A 19,477-nucleotide genomic window follows, 5' to 3' on the forward strand; every position below is an offset into this window, starting at 1 on the left:
CGCTCTTCTCTGCCCGTCAAAGGCAAATGTTTATTACTAGCACTGTCTATGGAAAGACCTCTAATGGGCACAAAATCAGCTTCCTTTTAACAGCCTCACCTATGTGTATTCTTAGGTGACAGTGAGTGTCTTACTCATCTGACATAGCACCTTGGAGCCCCACAGTCAGAAGGGGAGCCCCATCTGCTCTGAACCCCAGTCAGAAGATGAGCCCCATCTACTCTGAACCCCACAGTCAGAAGGGGAGCCCCACAGTCAGAAGGGGAGCCCCACCAGCTCTGTGTTGAGGACTCTGGATGTCAGATACCATGACATGCCCTAAGAAAGGCCTAACCCTAACTTGTGCATGGAGCATGAGGAAATCTCTGAAAGAGGAGTCCTGGGGAAGAGTGACATCCTCCCTGAAGACCCCCCATGGTATCTCAGCCTCCAGACCATAGGAAGCTAGTACCAACACGTGGCCCTCCACATGTGGGCTTAATTCCAACTGCAGTCTTCTCCAAATCACGTTCCCTCAGTATGTCTACATGGAAAACACATCACCTCAAGGAAGAGCCACTGGCTCAGACCTCCAGGACCACCATGGGGCTGGCACCAGCCTCTGGCACCATGCCACCTCTGTGCACCACTGCCAGCTTTCTCCTGCCTCCCCCAAACCCCCTCCCGGCAGGAGAAAACAAAAACAACAGAGACAAGGGAAAAACTGCCAGGCTTACTCATGGAGACTCCTCAGAGGAGCTGGCGGACAAAGGCACCGTGACAAGAAGCCACTGAGCAGTGGGAGCAAGGGCAGCCTAGACTGGGATGGGGTCTGACTGGGGAAGGAAATGCATCAGAGCCGGCTGCTGCTGGAGAGTAAAAACAGGTTCAGGAGACAGGCAAGTAATGGAGGAGCTAGCGGGCCTTGCCACCCACAGGAAGTCACCTTAGAAGGGGTGTACAAACGAGGGGTCCTAGGGTAGAAGCAGGAATGTCAATACTCCCAGGAGACCCTCCCACTGGTGCCTGGCAGAGAGTTGGCTTTGGTCTCCTAGGTGAGTACTGAAGGCATACACATCACAGAAAGTCCAGAGAGCAGAATGGTCAGGAAACAACAGTTAAGTGACCTCATGACACCGTCAGTCTGTGGTCCAGGACAAGTCACTAATTCTCCAGGCCTGTCGTTAGTCATCTGAAAACAGCCCTGAATCTATGGCGACAGTTCCCTGAACAAGCCTGACCTCATCTGAAAAGCAGCACTGAGGGCAGTGCCCACCTGCCAGCCATAAAGACTAGACAAGCTGGCATTTGTATGTGCTGGGAACAAAGGCTGGCACTTTCAACCTGTTGCCTAAACTAGTAAAACAACACTCACAAGAAAAGGAACAGTGGGCAGGTAGAAACAGGGCCAAGAGCCTAGGTCAAGAGAGCCTGGAGTCTAAGGGGTTCCAGGACTCCCAATGCCTAGAAGGAGGGCCTGGGTCAGCTGGCATGGGCTCCAAGATTTCCTAAGCACGCACTGCATGCCAGCAGCTGTGCTAGGTGCCTCCCTCAGGCCATCTCTCTGCACCTTGCATCTGCTCTAGATCTTCGAGTGCATCATCATCCTCACACAATCTTCACCACCACGGCTCTGGCCTCCGATCTCCGAAGAGAAAGGTAAGTAACAAGCAGACAGCTGATCTGTCCAGGCAGCAGACAGGCAGGGTAGCAAGACTCTTACCTAAGAGTCCTTACCTAAGCCAGGGCAGAGCTGCTGACCTCCACAGAGGCTCCACAGGTGCATGGCAATCAGGCTGTCACTCCCTACTATACAGGACAGCCAATTTATGGCTATGCTGTGCCCTAGTGACTTGACTTTATAAAACATGTTTTCTCCTTTTTGAGTTCAAGTGCCAAGACAGTATAACCTCACAACCTGTTTGCACAAGAAACAAACCACTATCTACACAGCACCAACCACAGGCACAAAATTATTTATATAAAATAGTACCACCTGCCAATGGATCAAATTAAATCAAGAATACATGGACATACCAAAACCATAAAAAAAAAAACCCAGACCTGTGAACTTATCGAGCATACCAGACCAAGAAATGGTGCAATCCCCTGTCCTGGGTTATATAAAAAGGACATCTAACACTGGGTGTTAACAGTTCATCTTTACTGGAACTTACTAGCTTAGACTCTCCTAGACTACACACCTCTGGGGAATGTCTGTAGGGGGTGTTTCTAGAGGTTTAACTGATAAGAAAGCCCACACTGAACGTGGGCAGGACACTATCCCATGGGCTGAGGTCCCAGACTGAACAGAAGGGAAAGGGGAGAAAGCCAGCTGAGTATTACTGCTCAGCTTCCTGGTTGGTTGATGACAATGACCAGGCACTACCATGCCTTCCCACCACAATGGATGACACTCTTCTGAAGTATAATCCAGAATAAACCTGTCCTCCCATGGTCACAGCAGCACCCCCATCACCATCACCAGACCATTAGGTGCCTGCATCACATAATCAACTCCCAACTCTGTCCCCAGGGCTTCCACCTGACATGACACCCCTGCCTGGGGTGGCTCACTTAGTGCAGACCCAGCCCTGCACCTCCAACTCTGAAACTAGGTTACGCCATCTCTTACCTAACCAGCTGTAGTGACCCCTTGTATCTGTGGCTGCTCCCACTTCTACCTTGCTTAAGGCCTCTTTGACGCTTGTGTGGTACCCCCGTGTGTGTCTGGCTGCTCTGTGTCTCTCTGAATTAAGACTGGAATAGAAGAACCTGTACCTGCCAGTGGCCAGTCTGCCAAGTCAATCAGTAGTTTTAGTGAATTGAAGACAATGAAGTTGATGTTACCTGTGATTTTCTTGTTGCTCAAGAACACATGTTCACCTTTTCTAACAAAATATACTCTTGACAAGATGCCAGTCAAGAAAACAGGTAGGTGACAGGACACAACTTACTATGGCAGTGCCTAGATAAGAGCTTCTAAGGGCCTCAGCAGGCATCAGAGCTGACTCAGGGATCTATCAAGCCAGAAAGGGGTACATGGCCTTTGGCTGCAAAGGTTAACTATAAAGATAAAAGGGATTGTAGTCATGAGCTAACAGCTTTCCCAGGAGCAGAGACTCAGGGCAAACAGCAGGGTTTACTATGTGCCAAATGGCCTGTGGGCTCTGGCAGGTATATCTGCATGTTACATGGTAGTATCATCTAGTATCTAGTATCATCTCCTCATGGTAGACAAGGCTCAGAGAGACTGCCATCCTCCTAAGGTTACAGCTAGCAAGAAGAGGAACTGGTGCTCACCAGGCCCTTTCAAAGAGCCCTATCCACTGAGAGGACACATCTAGAGTCACACACTCTCCTCAGCTCTAGCAGATGCTATTGGCTCTGAATGTAACAGGAGTAGTTTTGTACATGTGTCACTGTCCACACAAGTAAGACTTGATCCTGTCACATTCAATGAGACCAGCTGTAGGCAAGGGTGAGAGCCAAGGGGCTTAGTCTGTGACTGAAATTGGGTTTCTGCCCATCACCTGCCCTCATGACAAACCCCCAAAGCCCCAAACCACCGACAGATACTGCTATATTGAATCCTGGCAATGCATGTGAGTGGCACATTGCTGCTGTAATGCCTGATACAACCGAGGAGGAAAAGCCTAGAGGAAAAAGATAAACTCAAGCTGGTAAAGAGAATGTGGATGGCAGGGCTTCACCCACCAATGAGCGACTTCACAGGAGCTCTGGAAATCAGTGTGGTTTTTAACTGGAAGCAGAGCCCCTAGGTAGGCTATGCCAGGAAAGGCTGTGGGGAACAGGGGGAGAAAGTCCGCTGCCTGGGGTTGGGACGTGGGAGGTTGGGTTCAGAGAGGTTCTTGGCTACATTGCCAGGAGCAATAAGAAGAGGAGGAAACGTCAGGCGGGTGACAGGAGCTCAGACAGCATACCATCAGGGAAAACGGGGTAGAGACGTTCAGAATAAATCTCAACCCAACTGTCTTCCTGATGGGTGGGCTCAGTTCAGTGTCCTGCCCCAGCCACCCAGAAGGGAAAGAGGAGACATAAGTACATGCCACCAGACACAGAATGAAACCAGAACAAGGAAGCATAAGACGGGTAAAAACCCTAGGCACAGAGCAGGAGGAGGGCCCAAAATGAGAAGACCAGGGACTAAAAGATCACAGGATTTTTATTTGGTAAGCTGATTTTAAAAGGACATATGCAATATACGAAGAATTGTTACAATTCAATAATAAGAAAACCATTCTATTTTCTATTAAAAAATAGGCATTTTTTATTTTTGAGAGCCTTTGCCTAAGAGGATATGTGGAGAGCAGGCAATACACAAACTGATGACAGGCTTCTTAGTTAACAAGAGGCATGAGACAAGCTGTGTGTTTCAACCCACGCAGCCATTTGGGAAGGCAGGTGGACTCCAGCGAACCCCGTGGTAGATGTCCCCACTGGGGTCCTCCATCTCCCACACACATGTGCACCTTCAGAGCATCTTCCTTCTCCACTTCCCCAGTCCACCAGCTAGTGAGGAGATAAATAATCCTAGTCCACCCATGAAACCAAGACCACGCGGCCACCAAAGGAAACAGAGTTAGCAGTGCGCACACCCACAGCGTTAGGTCAAGGGACCAGCACGGAGCAGTGTCACTTGACCTCAGCATGAAGACATTCTGAAAAGATAAGAGGACAGGGTAAGGTCAGGTCGCTGGCTGCCGGCGACACAGGCAACTATGGCAGACAAGCACTTCTCCCCGTGGCTGCACAGTGGCTAACACGACAGCTTTCACCTCTCAAACTGCATGAGCAAACCTCACTAAGCATAACTAAGAAGAGTCTGTCCCACAATGGAGCTATGCAAAGGGCAAGGAGCAGTTAGCTCAACCTGGAGCAAGATGGCGGGCTGCCAGAGAGGGGAAGACAAGAGCAATTAAAATACGATATGGATGAAATAAAACAGAAAGCTTGGACATGTCATGAAGACAAATGATGGAAGAAAAGAGGTGATTATAATCTCAGGCTTTATAAAACCAAGGACTTCCTACTTGTATATATTAAAATATTATACATATCATTTAGTATCCACACCATATGTAAACATAGTGTATTTTAATATTTGTACCTTATGTATTACATATGCATAGACCCATTGTAGGGCAATTAATAGTCAGAAAGAAGAGACCTGTGGGCCCCAGAGACCTGGGGGGCCCAAGGCTGTCAAACAAGGAAACACGATGCAGGCCCATCGCTCACTGGGCACTGAGTAACAGGTGCCAGTTGCAGTGAGCGTGGCGCTGTTCGATGGCTGCCATTTTTCAGGTCCACCTAAGGCAAACACGATGTTCTGAACGGGAAGTTCAAGGCTTGAGCAATGGGAAGACGACAGGAACGAGAGATAACAGAGAATACACAAAGTGGATGGAACAGGAAACCCAGGTCGCAATAAGCCAAAACTCCAACATAATCAGGAAAGAAACCTGTTTAAAGAGATCATGGTTTTTCTTCTACTGTTTGGAAAAAAAAAAAAAATGGTGCATGGCATATCACCTTTAAAATTAAGTTTACTCCAAAATACGCACCGCTTTCATAAAGTCATAGCCACTTATCACCCGTCAACGGCTACAAATGACCAGCAGCCCCCACAGGAGCAAGAGGCCCTCCACACTCTCCAGAGAAATCTGAAGATCAGGACCAGCTGGGAATGTTGTGTCTGCGGAGAGAGCTCAGGCTCAAATAGGTGCAGAGCTCTTGTGTGGTGAGCCACTTACTAGGGGTTCAGGAAAAGCTTGTGGGAGTGTGGGACTGCCCGGAACTGCCCTTTCCTGGAACAAATCTAGCTGCTATGAGGCATGAAAGGTCTGGGACCGAGGGAAAAAGAAGCAAGAGAAGAGACAGGGAGGGAGGGAGGGTGAGAGAGGGAGGAGGAAGGGAGTGGGCACCCAAGTAGCTGACGCTGCTGGAGAGGTCCGGCCTTGAGAATCTTGGTGTCTGCTGAGGGCTAGGGAAAGAGAGGGATTCTGAATGCCAGAACTCAAGACAACAAAGAACAACAACTGTCTTTGTTTCTAGGTTGATGTCCATCCTAAAGGATGTTTTCTAGACGCAAGTCTCTTGTGCGGCTCACTCTCTCGCACGTTCTCTCTCTCTCTCTCTCTCTCTCTCTCTCTCTCTCTCTCTCTCTCTCTCTCTCTCTCTCTCTCTCAGCTCTTTTAGGAGGAGAAGGAGGGAGAGGGGAAGGAGAAGGAAGGATAGGGAAGGAAGACAAAGAGAAGATGAAGGAGCAGTAGTGATGGGCAGATGGAAGACATGTCTATTCGCACTCATTCCAGAATGAGGGTGGGTTGAGGAAATAGAGCAAAGGAAACATCACATACACTCATGTCCATGGAGCTCAAGTCTACAGGAGGGAAGAGGGAAGAAATCTGTAGTAAGTAGGAAAACGAGAAGTGTTTTGGGAAACTACTGGCTAGGATGAAGGAGGAGGATATCTGGAGAGAACGTCTCCAGGGACGTGCCGGATAAACTGGCCTAGCACAGAGCTTGGGAGGAATGAGGGCCATTCTCAGCAACTGTGCAGCAGAAGGGGGTCCAGGCAGCAAGAAGGGCACACATGATGGCCAAGTGAGCAGAACCTCAGCATGGCTGAGAATATCAAGAGCCCGTGTGACTGAAGAGGAAGGTGTCTGGGAAAATGACAGGAGTAGGGAGGGAGAGAGCGCCAGGCCAGTCAAGCACGGCATCATCTACTGAGGGGACGCCTCACCTGAGTGTTGGGGATCTATACCCTGATAACAGGAGCAAGAATAGCAAGGTGGGCCAGGCACACAGGCCACTTCTGCTGTGCCCACATCTGGCTGGAGACAGCAAAGGGTACACCCACTATCGCCTGGGAGAGCAAGACTTCAGCCATTTGAAACAAACACCTGCTGGAAGCTGAGGTGGAGAGAGGAAGGAGGCAGTGCCCAGGAGAAGGCAGCATGTCAGCTTCAGGGTGTTTGCCAGGCATCTCCCACAGGTGGGAGGGCAGCCAGTGGGGAAGAGAGTTGAGTGTCTGCATGGGGGTGGGTGGTCGCTGAGTGAGCAGGAGCAATCTGTCTTCCTTTCCGTTCTGTTCTTTCTATAGAATAACAACTCATTTACAGCCACTACTGTCTCAGCAAATCCCTAACTACTGTCTGCTTGGAAAACATGCACTAGATTCAGGGTCACGATGATGCAGATTTCCCAAAACATTCCCCCTGTAGCCCTTGTCCAGCATAGCTCTGTACAAATTAGATCCAGCTGTCTGTGCCTGTGGCAGCCAATAGCAGCCCTACAGTCTCCAGTCCATGTGACAGAGGAGGGGCCCCAATTAACAGAATATAGCACCACAACTGGCAGGCCAGCCCCACAAGCTAACAAGCCAACAGGAGGCCCACGGGCTACATGTCCATTTCCACCCTGCCACCCTGGGGACGGGATGGACACAGCATCTCTCAAATATTCTCTTAAAAAAAAAAAACAATAACAATAATACAACACTTTCTTGATTAGAGACCCAGTAGGTAGGTGTTCATTATAAAAACTCTGAACTACACAAAGCACCCCATAAAGAACAATGATGTCACCATTAGTCTTGCCTTGCCTTACATTTGTGATGGCCAGAACAGCATGCACTGAGCGCTCACTCTTTTTACACACTTTTTATCCATTGCCCTCACAAGAAGCCCATGGAACAGGCTCCATGACTGCTCCGTTCACAGATGAAGAACTGGAACCTGACCTGAAGAAGTTAAGAAATCTGCTCACACCCCCATTTGTAGTTAGTGTGTGAGTCAGAATTAGCCGAGTCTCTGGTCTCTGGAGTCAGAAGCCTCGTCTTCCATCTCGGGTATCTGTGCACAGGATACCCACTGTTGCTCCAGCTCACACTGCATCTGTGCTTTCCGCCAGCTTCTGTCCTTAATGCATTACAAACAAGGGCTTTCTCACATCTGCCCTCTGTTCTTTTTCAGATTCCTGATACCCACATGTTTCAGGAGTTGTCTTGTTACAGGAGATCAGGCCACATCTATCCCACTCCTTCTAAGGTCCCAATGGAAGACCAAGATTCAATTCCACTGAAGTGCTCCTTGGACTTCGTTACAGGACAAAGGTGAGAGGTGACTGGCAGGACTAGGGTGCCCCTAATGCAGCCATACTGGGAAGACTTCATGTTGCACAGTGATGGCTTTCACAGCCACATGGATGGGGCTCCCTCTCCCTAATCTTCCCCAGCCCTCCCAGAGACCATGAGGCCAGGTATAAATTAGGACAGAATTTGGTGAAAGTGGCTGGAAGTGCAGGCGAGGGGGCTAATGACCTAGGGCAGTGATTCTCAACCTGTGGGTCTAGAGCCCTTTGGCAAACCTCTATCTCCAAAAGTAATTACATTATGATTCACAACAGTAGCAAAATTACAGTTATAAAGTAGCAATACAATAATTCTAGGGTTGGGGTCATCATAGCATGAGGAACTGTATTGAAGGGTGTAGCATTAGGGAGGTGGAGAAGCACTGCTCTAGAGGAATGCCAACAGTCAACAGGCCCAGCTGCAGTGATCTTGGGCAAATCAGACCACCTGGTCTTATGAAGATGGTGCTGCTCTGGTCAGAGGGGGTGCTGCAAACAACACACAACCGAGTTTTTTTTAAGTGTACACAGGTGTTTTGTCTGCACGTATGTCTGTGTACTCCATGTGTGCCTGGTGTCCAGAGAAACCAGAAGAGGGCATCCAATCCCCTGGAACTGGAGTTGCAGACAGCTGTGAGCTGCCATGAGGACAAAGCCGGGTCCTTCCTCTGGAAGAGCAGCAGTGCCCGTACCCACTGAGCCTTCTCTCCTTGGTCTTTCCTCTGAGCATTAAGAGAAAATGTTCGCTTGTCTCCTGATCCGTTGCTCTGGGTTTTTGGCAATATCTAATATGTGTCTCACTGTTTCCAGTGGAATTTCAACCCGGTCAGCATGCTTCTCTGCACAAACTAGTGTTCCTTGATCATCACATGCTGCAGGAAAGGCTTAACATAAGGGAGAATACAAAACAAAATCTCTGGAAGAACGTGCTTCCGAGGAAGACACAGGCTCTTCATGTGCCTTCTGTGGTGGGCCACAAGAGACTTTGCTAGTTGATAAGCACGCTAAAATTACATAAGAAAGGGGGAGAGTTAACCCAGTGGTTCCAGGGTCATGTGACTTTCTAAGTGCATACTCTAAATCTTTTATAGAACACATAATTTATGCTAACTGACCTACTCCAGTACAGAAAGTGATGGGCAGACTCTCCCAGCCCAACAAGCCTGTCTCAGAAATCTAATCCTTTGAAATTTGAAGGGAAAAAGGAGCTGACAGGATGGCTCAGGGGTAAACGGCACTTGCCGCCAAGCCTGATGACCTGAGTTTGGTGTCTCGAATTTACATGGCAGAAGAAGACTGACCCCCACATTTGTCCTCTGACCTCCACACATGTGTTGTGTTCTGTGCCTTCCCCCACAATAGACACATGGTGAAAAGAAGAAGAGAACTTAGACGCTTAGTGGACTCTATCTCAGGCTAACAGACGTCACTTCATAACACAGAAAAGGCGTGAGGTAACAGGCACGTATGCAGAGCCCAGCCCTGCTCCCCACCACTCCCCACTCTCAAGCCCCCAACCACAGCAGCTTCTTTCCACCCATGGTTGTACAAAAGCACATAGAGGGTGTGCTGCAATCAGGAGCCCGGGGGCCTTTGGCACTGCACCATGTGGGCAGAGGTGACCCAGAGGAGACCGACCATTCAGGGAGGCAGCATCAGGAACTCATGGCTGGAAGGGGGAGGCTGGAGACAGACCATCAGGGCACGCTCAGAGTTCAGAAGCACACAGAGGGAGACAGAAGCAAGAGAACAGGAAGAGGAGAAAGAAAGGCAGGATAAAGAGGGAGAAGTAGACTTCACTATTGCATTTTGTAGGTAAGAGAGCTGAGTTTCACGGAGAACAATTTAATATATGCGAATTAATCGAGGTAGGCAGCATTTACTGGAGGAAGTCTACCGGGAAGACTGAGGGATGCAGACGGTCACCAGGCAGGGGACCAGGGTATGAGTAGACCTCACTCGGAAGGAAAAGCGGCACAGGGACTTGAGGCTGACCATGCCCAAGCCCTGCAGCAGTTGGCTGGCAGCTGCAGAATGCACCACAAGGCTAGTCTGTGTTGCTCAAGCTAAGTTTCATTGAGCACCTCACACTAAAAGAATCCTCTCCCACCCCAGGAACGTGCTTTTGGATCACAGCTTGCAGTCCCAAACAGAAGAGAATCTCTGGAAATAATGCCAGGCTTTTGATAAGTTCCAGCAATGGCTGCACAGCACAACACCCTTGAAGGCGTGAGGCTCTTTTGACACTTGTTCTGTCTGACGGTAACCATGGAAGGCCCCCGGCCTGTGTAGACCATCAGGAATGGCTCTTTCAGGAAAGCTGTTTCCTCCCTGAAAGTAAGAGGGAAACCCAGCCTTCCAGATGTTTGCTCTACACAGAAACACTTACTCCAAAGTGTACGGAAGCCTTTCAGACACTGGAGCCACTGGCCTGCCGTGGTGTGAAACCACTGTTTACATGGCAGGCCATGAGACCGTGGCTTCATTCCCAAGCACAGGCCCAGCCCGCGATTCCATTCTCAGTGCCCTCTGATCAGCAGCATGAAACCAGCCTGCACAACCTGGGGACAGAGCCGCTTGCTTTCAATGAGGAAAACAGACACCAGGTGAACACACTACTCAGGGCATACTCTAAGTGTGATAAGCAGTTACAATGGGGCTGGGGGAGCAAGCAGGATGGGCTTGACAGCCAGCACACAGGCCTGGAGGGAGACCTAAGAGCTGGGGGGAGGGACAGCAGGAGAAGCACAGAGTGATGGGTGAGCGGTAGGGTCACAAAAGGCCAGGAAAGGAGACAAGCATGCCATGTGGCCTGCACATGCATCTTAGACACCTGGGACTGAGCTAAAGCCTCTGAGGAAACTACTAGAAAGTTGGAAAAAGCTGTGGGTGAAGGGGCATTAGGGAAGGAGGAGCAGATGTGGGTGCAGAAATATCCTCTAGAAATTAAATGTCAAACCCCAAGGGGGAGCAGAGGGCAACCAAGCCAGGAAGACACACTGACACAGTGGAAGGAGGGGGCAGAGCAGAGAACAGATAAGAGACAGGTAAGCGCCAGTGACAGGCAGGTGTCCTGCTGCCAGCATGACATGGTGTGTCACACACCAGGAATGGGTGTGCCACAGAAGAGGTGGGGGGAACATCACAATTCCAGGGAAGCAAAGTGTCATGGGCTTGTTCTAGGGCTGGCTGAGAGGCAGAACTAGATGCCTATCCAGCTGGAAGGAAGCTCAGCACCCCAGGAGCCAGCAGGTCCTTTGCTGTGCCGACTAGAGGCACCCAGCCCTCCACAATGTTCCTTCCCACTCACCAGGCTGGTTTTGAACAATGCCCTTCATCCACCACTGCGCCTCATAGGTAACTTTCTCCTCCCTTGCCTTACCTGTGTTCCAGCTGCTCCCTTTACCTAGACACCTTTTATTCCTGTTTTTTCACATTACAACCGTTCTCTAGGCCACAGACAAACGGGACTCCTCAAGAACTCTCTGGCAATTGCCCCAGCTAGGAGTGCTGGCTCCCCTCCCATGTGGCCCTTGGCTTATCTTCTTCAACATGGCCTCTGTGGTCACATAGGTAAACTTCTTACCATTCCCCTTAGACCAGTGACTCCTTGATCATCCCTGGACCCCTTAGAACGCCAGACAGGCAGCCTGACAAGTGGTCTGCCTTGTCCACATGTGCTGAGCAAACAAATGATAAGCATGGAACTCACCACCCCACACAGGCCCCAGGAATGCCTAATCCAACCATAGGAAGGTAGTAATTATACTCCAATCTCTAACTCCACTCCAAGACCCCAGACATCTGGCCCTGGGCACATTGGCTTCCTCCAGATGCCACTCAGACTTCAAGACTGCTGAAGGCCTGACCTCAGCACATCCAATGCCAAGACTGGTCAGCCTCTCTGTCTACTCCTACATCAGAGACAGCTGGCCTGGGCCCCACAGCCCCACAGACACGTTGGGATCATGGTGACAGTCACAGCCTGGGCCCTGAGTGTCATGGGTCTGAGAGTTGGGAAGAAGGTAGAAAAACAGCTGTGCTCTGTGCAGGGGATGGACTGGTTCAATGCTGTGCAGTAGAGAAGTGGCAGATAACTCCAAGAGTCTGTCTGCAATGCAGAGGACCACCACCCATCCTAGGAGGAGGATCTGGGAAGTCAGCCTTTCCACTAAGGAAAGCTGATCTCAGTCACAGCACCGATGTTCAGAGCAAAGCAGTCTCCAGCCATGAACTGAAGCTTTGCTTTAAACTGTGCCTGCAGGAGGGACAGAGCTTCAGGGCTCTGCGTGCCCTCAAATCGGAGGGCCCTGCCCAAAGCTGTCTAGTCAGAAGGCAAACAGCACAGGCTATCTGTAAGGACAAGCAAACACTAATGAATTTCGGAGCATGTCTGGTGCTTGCTTTTATGGATCATAAAATTATCTGGCTGCTTCCTGCCCATGCTGACAGGCCAATGAGGCAACCCCAAGTATTTACAGTCCTCAGGCACTGCCAGGGCCATTCTACAGGAGGTATGCTGGGGAATGGAGTTAGAGAACAGCCTTCCCCACTCCACACAAACCCATTTGTGTACTCTGGCATGCAGAAGCTTATTAACAAGCATTTGTTAAACATCTTGGGGTTAAAAGGGAAGTCAACTTTGCTGTCCTGAATTGGGCCCAGGTATAAATTTAATCAGAAGTCACCAAAATGGCTTTTTACATGTTAGCCAAATCTAAACAAAGGATCAAAACGTAATGTGTCTGTTAGACACAGACACGGTCTATATACCTATGGAATTCTGGGTCCACAGGAAGACCTCCTTGTCCGTACTACTGATCCACATCCTGAGCTCCAGGCCAGACCCCTCCCTGTCCTCACAGCGCTGTCATGGCCACCAAGTAGGAAGGGACTCCTTCCACCTCCAAGGAGTCCAAGGGACACTCAGCAGATGCCAGATAGGCCAGATGGCAGGCAGCGTGGAGTCCTCCAGAGGCGGCTTTCACCACCTAGAGCCACTCACGGGCAGAATCACTAAAAGCAGGTGGAACCCCACAGAAGGCCACTTTTAGGCCCAAGCAGCTTGGAAAAAGAAAGCTGGTCATTTCCTAACAACCAAGTGTCCCCGTGCTAAGCCCCATAAAACCAGAGGCTCTGTTAGTAACTGTGATGACTGGGAGGCCACCAATCTGCAGGGGCCTCCATCAGCAGTGAGCTTCTCCACAGGTTCCCACAGCAGCCCTGGGCCACCTTCCCAGGCCCTGTGCAGAATCCTGCATGGAAGGAATCTGCAAGGCACTGACTGAAGAAGACAAGGTCTCAGAGCCTGGGCTGCCAAAAGGTAGATGGCCAATTCGGCTCAGGGGACCCTGGAGGACACTGGCTTCCAGTGCTAGCTCTTCTCTGGAACCTGCTCCTCACCTGGATCCCATCACAGGGTGGGAAGCAGACAGTCACTCTGAATGCCACATGCCAGAGAGCACCGGGTGGTCACCAGCTCTGGGTAGAAGAATATGAAACCTGGGCAGAGGGAAGAGAAGGAACCGGCCATCAGGACATCACCCAGAGGGCCGGAGGAGGCCAACGGGGGCAGGAAAGAGGACAGAGAAGAGGGAGATGGAAGATAGTGCCAGGCCCCGAGTCTGGCCTTTGTCTACCTCCAGCTTCCATGAGATCTGGTCAGATAGATGCCTCCTTGGGCTCAGAAGACCCCAGTTTTGGTTACTTGAAACCAAACTCATTCTGTTCCCCTGGTCTCCCACTGTTTTATGCTTAAACCCTTCAGTCAAGCCACCCCAATGAAAAAAGGGTAAAGGAGGGAGGCCTTGGAAAGCTCCCTTACGGGAAAACAAGCCCCCAGGGACCTCCCCGGAAGAGTCCAAATTTGAGAAGCACATAGCCTGGAGACATGTCTTCCCCCCAGCTCTGAGGGACTAGAGTCTTGATATTCCTGGTGCACAGCTTGGCTCCGCTGCAGTAAAACATCCACCAAGTCAGGGCTGTGGGCTAATTAATTGTCCATGGATGTGAGGAGAGAGGGAGTATTTTAGGCAGGTTCCCATCCCAGAAGCACATGAGGAAATGTTTCCAGACTTTGAATAAGGGAAAAGTCAGCCTGAACCCTGAAGCACAGGAACTCAAGGAAGTTATGCAAACTGCTCATGACTGCAGAGCAGCAGGGTCCTAAGGCCCAGGTTGCAAGCTTGTGCGTCAGATGCAAAGCTATGCTCCCAGCACCTGCAGGAAGGCTCACTGGCCAGCTGGCAGATCAGAGGAAGACATTTATGGTCATTATAGTAAAAATAACAGAATTGGATCCCACCACCAACGGCGTTATTGACATCCATAACCATCATGAACGGTGGTCCTGTTTCCAGTGCTCTCAAGGGTCAGAGGACACAACGGAGGCAAGGCCCATGAGGGAATCTGAGCTGCTACCATGAAGAGGGCAATCAGACGTTCCTAGGGCAACACAGGAATGAAGGCAACAGATTTGGGAAAGCAGGATGTGGTGGTTTGAATGAGAATGGCTCCCATAGGCTCATATATTTGAATGCTTAGTCACCAGGGAGTGGAACTGTTTGAAAAGATTACACAGATCAGGACTTGTGACCTTGTTGGAGGAGTTACGTTACTGGGGGTGGGCTTTGAGGTTTCCAATGCCCAAACCAGGCCAGTCTCTGTCTCTCTGTCTCTCTGTCTCTGCCTTCAGATCAGGATATAGATCTCAACTATTTCTCCAGCACCATGCCTGCATGCCTGCTGCCATGCTCCTCCATGATGATCTAGACTAAGCCTCTGAAACTGTAAGCCAGCCCCAATTAAATGCCTCCTTTTCTAAGAGTTGTCTTCTGTAAGAGTTAATTGTGTCCCTTCACAGCAACACAAAGACGCGGGATGAGGCTGACTATGCAGAAGAGCACAGGACAAAACACCCAGTGACCGTTTTAGGAAACCTTAGTGAGGTCTATGGGCCTATGGGTAGAGTCCATCTGGCTCCCTAACACTGGTAAATCTCCTGTGGGGAGCCTACAGGCGTCCATATCACTGTGTAACACTGAGCAGAATCAGTTTCTATGACAGAAGTGAGTCCTGGGGGGATTGACTGGCATCTAGAGAGTGAGCTCTGATCATCCTAAACTCAGGCCTGAGATTCAAGTCCTGGGTGTATATTTTAGACATCTGGGTGATGACAGACACTCAGGAAAAGGAGAAAAAAAGGAAGAAAAGGAACTTGAACAGTAACTAGTCACAAACTGAAGGTATTTCTGGCACATCCTCCCAGCTCCCTAATCAACACCATTGGACCAAGACGCTAATGAAGATTTAGAAGTTTTCCCAATCTGTCCAGGCACCATAATCCATGCTGCAAACCGACATACCACAGTTTCCCTAAAGAGAAGATGCTGGAGGGCCTTGTCTTCTCTTGAGGATTTGAGGAAGAATTTAACCCAAGATGATCATCTTACCACATCCCAGCTGATGGCCATTGGCACTTCTCTCCAGGCTGACCTCCGAGGGGTTTTGCTTATTGGGTGCCACTAAGGTCTCAATTCTCAGACTACAACTGCAAACCAGCCCCTCAGAGGACCCCTATGCATACACTGCATGTGCAGTTTAAATGAAATATCTTTTCTCCCATCATAATCATCGTGCCTAACTTCCCTCCCTCCCTCTCTCTTCTATATGCAAAAAATCATTATCAACTTCCTGAAAAGAATCAAACAAAATTCGAATTATGACAATAAAATTATGTACAACCTACAATGCAGAGCATATTGCCATCTGTCATGTGGAGCCTAGAACCAGTCACCTTGGCCAGTCCTAGGAACATAACCTCTCTAAACTTCAATCTCCTCATTCAAAAAAGAGGATAATAAGATTTCCTTCCTCCTGAGAATGTTGGAAATGTTCAGTGGATGGATTTGTGTGAAGTCAGTACTGCCCAAACAATTACAATGGCCATTATTGTTGACTATGAAGTTGGGAGCCAGCAAGATGGTTCAGCAGGTTAAGGTACTTAGACTGATCAGTCCCCAAGACACAACGGCTGGTGGAAGGGGAGAACCAGCTCTCACAAGCTGTCTTCTGACCTCTTCACACATGCTTCGGCACACACAACCCCCCACATAAACAAACAAACAAATAAATGTAATAAAGTTGGAATTGTGGGAAAAAACAAAACTTTTGGGCAGCCAACACATTTGATACTCCTTGACACTTCTCCCTTGACATTCAGTCATGTAGAATATTAGTTCAAGATGTGTTACAGTTGTTCAGGCTGTGGAATATTTGTTTAATGATGCAAAGATGTGATGCAATCTTTTATGCTGCATCTGTTTAACTCTGTGAAGCTGTGTTACTTTGCCTGTCTAAAACACCTGATGGTCTAATAAAGAGCTGAGTGGCCAATAGCAAGGCAGGAGAAAGGATAGGCGGGGCTGGCAGGCAGAATAAATAGGAGAAATTTGGGAAGAGGGAAGATAGAGGAGCAAGAGAAGGAGGAGAACGACACGGGGGGCCAGCCACCCAGCCACCCAGCCACCCAGCCACCCAGCCACCCAGCCACCCAGCCACCCGACATGGAGTAAGAAGGAAAGAAAGGTATATAGGAGAAAGATAAAAGCCCAGAGGCCAAAGGTGGGCTATTTTAGATGGGCTATTTGAAGTTAGAAAAGCTGGCTAGAAATAAGCCAAGCTAAAGCCAGGCATTCATAAGAAAGAATAAGACTCCATGTGATTTATCTGGGAGCTGGGTTGCACCTCCCCCCAAAAAAATCCTAAAGAGTAAAGAGTAAAAACAACCAACTACCCTGATTTCTTCTTAGGGCTCAATGAATGATTGCAAATGGGACCCCAAGGGAAGGTAGTGGCACATGAAAGCACCACCCCAAACAGCAGCACCCTCTCCAAGGGCTTGCAGCTAAACCCACACTACATCTGTCTCTTCATCCTCAAGCCCCCCCTCCACACACACACCCAAGGAAGGGAACATCAGGATCATCCTCACTGATGGCTGGTTCCCAGGGAAGGTCTGAGTCCTTCATTTCACACTGTACGGCAACAGCCCTTGAGGGTTCCAGAACAGCTCTGCCCCTCCCATGAGCACAAAGTCTGCAACACCTGCACCCCACACCCAGTCTCCTTTTCTAAAAGACAACACGGCCTCGAGGATCCATCTCCCAGCAACGTTTATGATGGTGGATTGAAAGGCTTCTCTCATTAATATGACCAAAATAGCTGGTAGGTGAGCACATGAATTAGGTCCAGTCTTGTCTTCCCGGGCCTGGGTGGCTGGAGCAGCTTCTGTTCTGCTCCATTTCATTAAGCAAACCTCCGGAGAAGGCAGAGGGACTCGGGCTCAGTTCCCATGAAACCATGGCTCTCAGAGCAGGCTTTCAGGACCATAGCAGCCTCTCTCGGTGTGCGCCAGCATGCCACAGCAGGAGATGGACCCCTTGCCTCATCAAAGCTGCAGAGCCAGATGTGCTCCCAGCCAAGCAATAGCTCCTCAGTATAGAGCCTTGACACGCAGTGAAACGGAGTTTGGCAAAGAAACTGTTCGCCATTTTGAGGACCTGGCAACTTCCCCAAGAGTCTGCAGCATAAGAACTCTTCCTGGACACTCACAGTATGCAGGCAACATAGGCCAACAGGAGCCAGCTGCCTGGGACTGCCATTAGCAGTTCATAGCCCACTTCTTCATGACCTGCAAAACCAGCACTAATGTGAGCGCTGAACCTCCGACCAGTGTGAACACACACATAAGGACAGATCTAACGTGAGCTTCTGAACCTTTGACCAGTGTGAACACACACATAGGACAGATCTAACGTGAGCTTCTGAACCTCCGACCAGTGTGAACACACACATAAGGACAGATCTAACATGAGCTTCTGAACCTCCAACCAGTGTGAACACACACATAAGGACAGATCTAACGTGAGCTTCTGAACCTCCGACCAGTGTGAACACACACATAAGGACAGACCTAACGTGAGTTTCTGAACCTCCGACCAGTGTGAACACACACATAAGGACAGATCTAACGTGAGCTTCTGAACCTCCGACCAGTGTGAACACACACATAAGGACAGACCTAACGTGAGCTTCTGAACCTCCGACCAGTGTGAACACACATGTAAGGACAGACCTCATGTGAGCTTCTGAACCTCCAACCAGTGTGAACACACACATAAGGACAGATCTGTCTGCATAATTCCCTTTTGAAGGGGAGACTCTAGCTACGGTGACAGGAAGGGATAAAGAAAGATGTCATCACACAGGTACACGGGAGCATCCTGTGCCATCCTGAGCCCTTCAGGACTCATACCTTGGTATCACTTGAGAAAAAAAAAAGTTACATTTATTCAGAAAAGCATTTTGAAAATAAAGAACAAGGGCTGGAGAGATGGTTTAGAGGTTAAGAGCCCTGGCTGCTCTTCCAGAGGTCCTGAGTTCAATTCCCAGTACCCACATGGTGGCTCACAACCATCTGTAATGGGATCTGATGCCCTCTTCTGGCCTGCAGGCATACATGCAGATAGAGCACTATTTATACATAAAATAAATAAATCAATCTTTTTAAAATTTTTTTAAAAAAAGAAAGAACAGAACTTTTGATTCTCTGCTAAAGCAACTCTCCCAGTGACTGTGAAACTGGGTCAAGTTAACTACAAAAGCTGCAGAGAGCTGTGCAGATCACCAGGGACGATGGAGAGAGCCAGCACTGGGGTGCTGGCACAGATGCAAACAGCTGGCCTGCTGCCGAGAGGAGTGGGAACACACACAGCCACTGCTGAGAAGAGGCTGACTGAGGCTCACTAACAACGGGTACCCGAGGAGCAATTCCTCTGCAGACGGCATTTCCAGACAGGGTTGGAGAGATGGCTCAGTTAGGGGCGCTGGCTGCTCTGGCAGAGGACCGAGGTTCTATTCCCAGCAACCACACAGTATCCAGCAACACCTGTAACTCCAGTTCCAAGGGATCCGATGCCCTCTTTTGGCCCCTGATGTGGTATACATACATACATACATGCAAGCTCACACGCATAAAATAAAAATAAATAAATCTTTAAAAAATATTTTTTTATTTCTTTTAAAACCTTTCCTGGCTGGGCAGTGGTGGCACACGCCTTTAATCCCAGCACTCGGGAGGCAGAGGCAGGTGGATCTCTGTGAGTTTGAGGCCAGCCTGGTCTACAGAGTGACTTTCAGGACAGCTAGGGCTGTTACACAGAGAAACCCTGTCTTGAAAAACAACAACAACAATGAAACCAAACCAAACAAACCCAGCCTTTCTGGAACAACGCAGCAATCACCTTCCGTGACACTTGTCCACAGGAGTTAAAAACTC

General features: G+C 49.4%; 1 protein-coding gene across 7 annotated transcripts in view; it reads right to left on the reverse strand.

Annotated features, from left to right (window-relative positions):
* Ralgps1 (Ral GEF with PH domain and SH3 binding motif 1) overlaps nucleotides 1-19,477 on the reverse strand; it is a 245,358-nt gene that overhangs the window by 165,027 nt on the left and 60,854 nt on the right. Inside the window, exon 1 of one of the 7 annotated variants that reach the window (XM_059260108.1) lies at nucleotides 13,543-13,576. The exons of the other annotated variants lie outside the window; for them this stretch is intronic. The gene's annotated coding sequence lies outside the window, so the exon portion shown is untranslated. Of the gene's footprint in view, nucleotides 1-13,542; nucleotides 13,577-19,477 lie in introns of those variants that run through there. 7 annotated transcript variants of the gene reach the window in all.

This window comes from Peromyscus eremicus, chromosome 4, assembly GCF_949786415.1.
Source record: "Peromyscus eremicus chromosome 4, PerEre_H2_v1, whole genome shotgun sequence".
Taxonomy (NCBI): Eukaryota; Metazoa; Chordata; class Mammalia; order Rodentia; family Cricetidae; genus Peromyscus; species Peromyscus eremicus.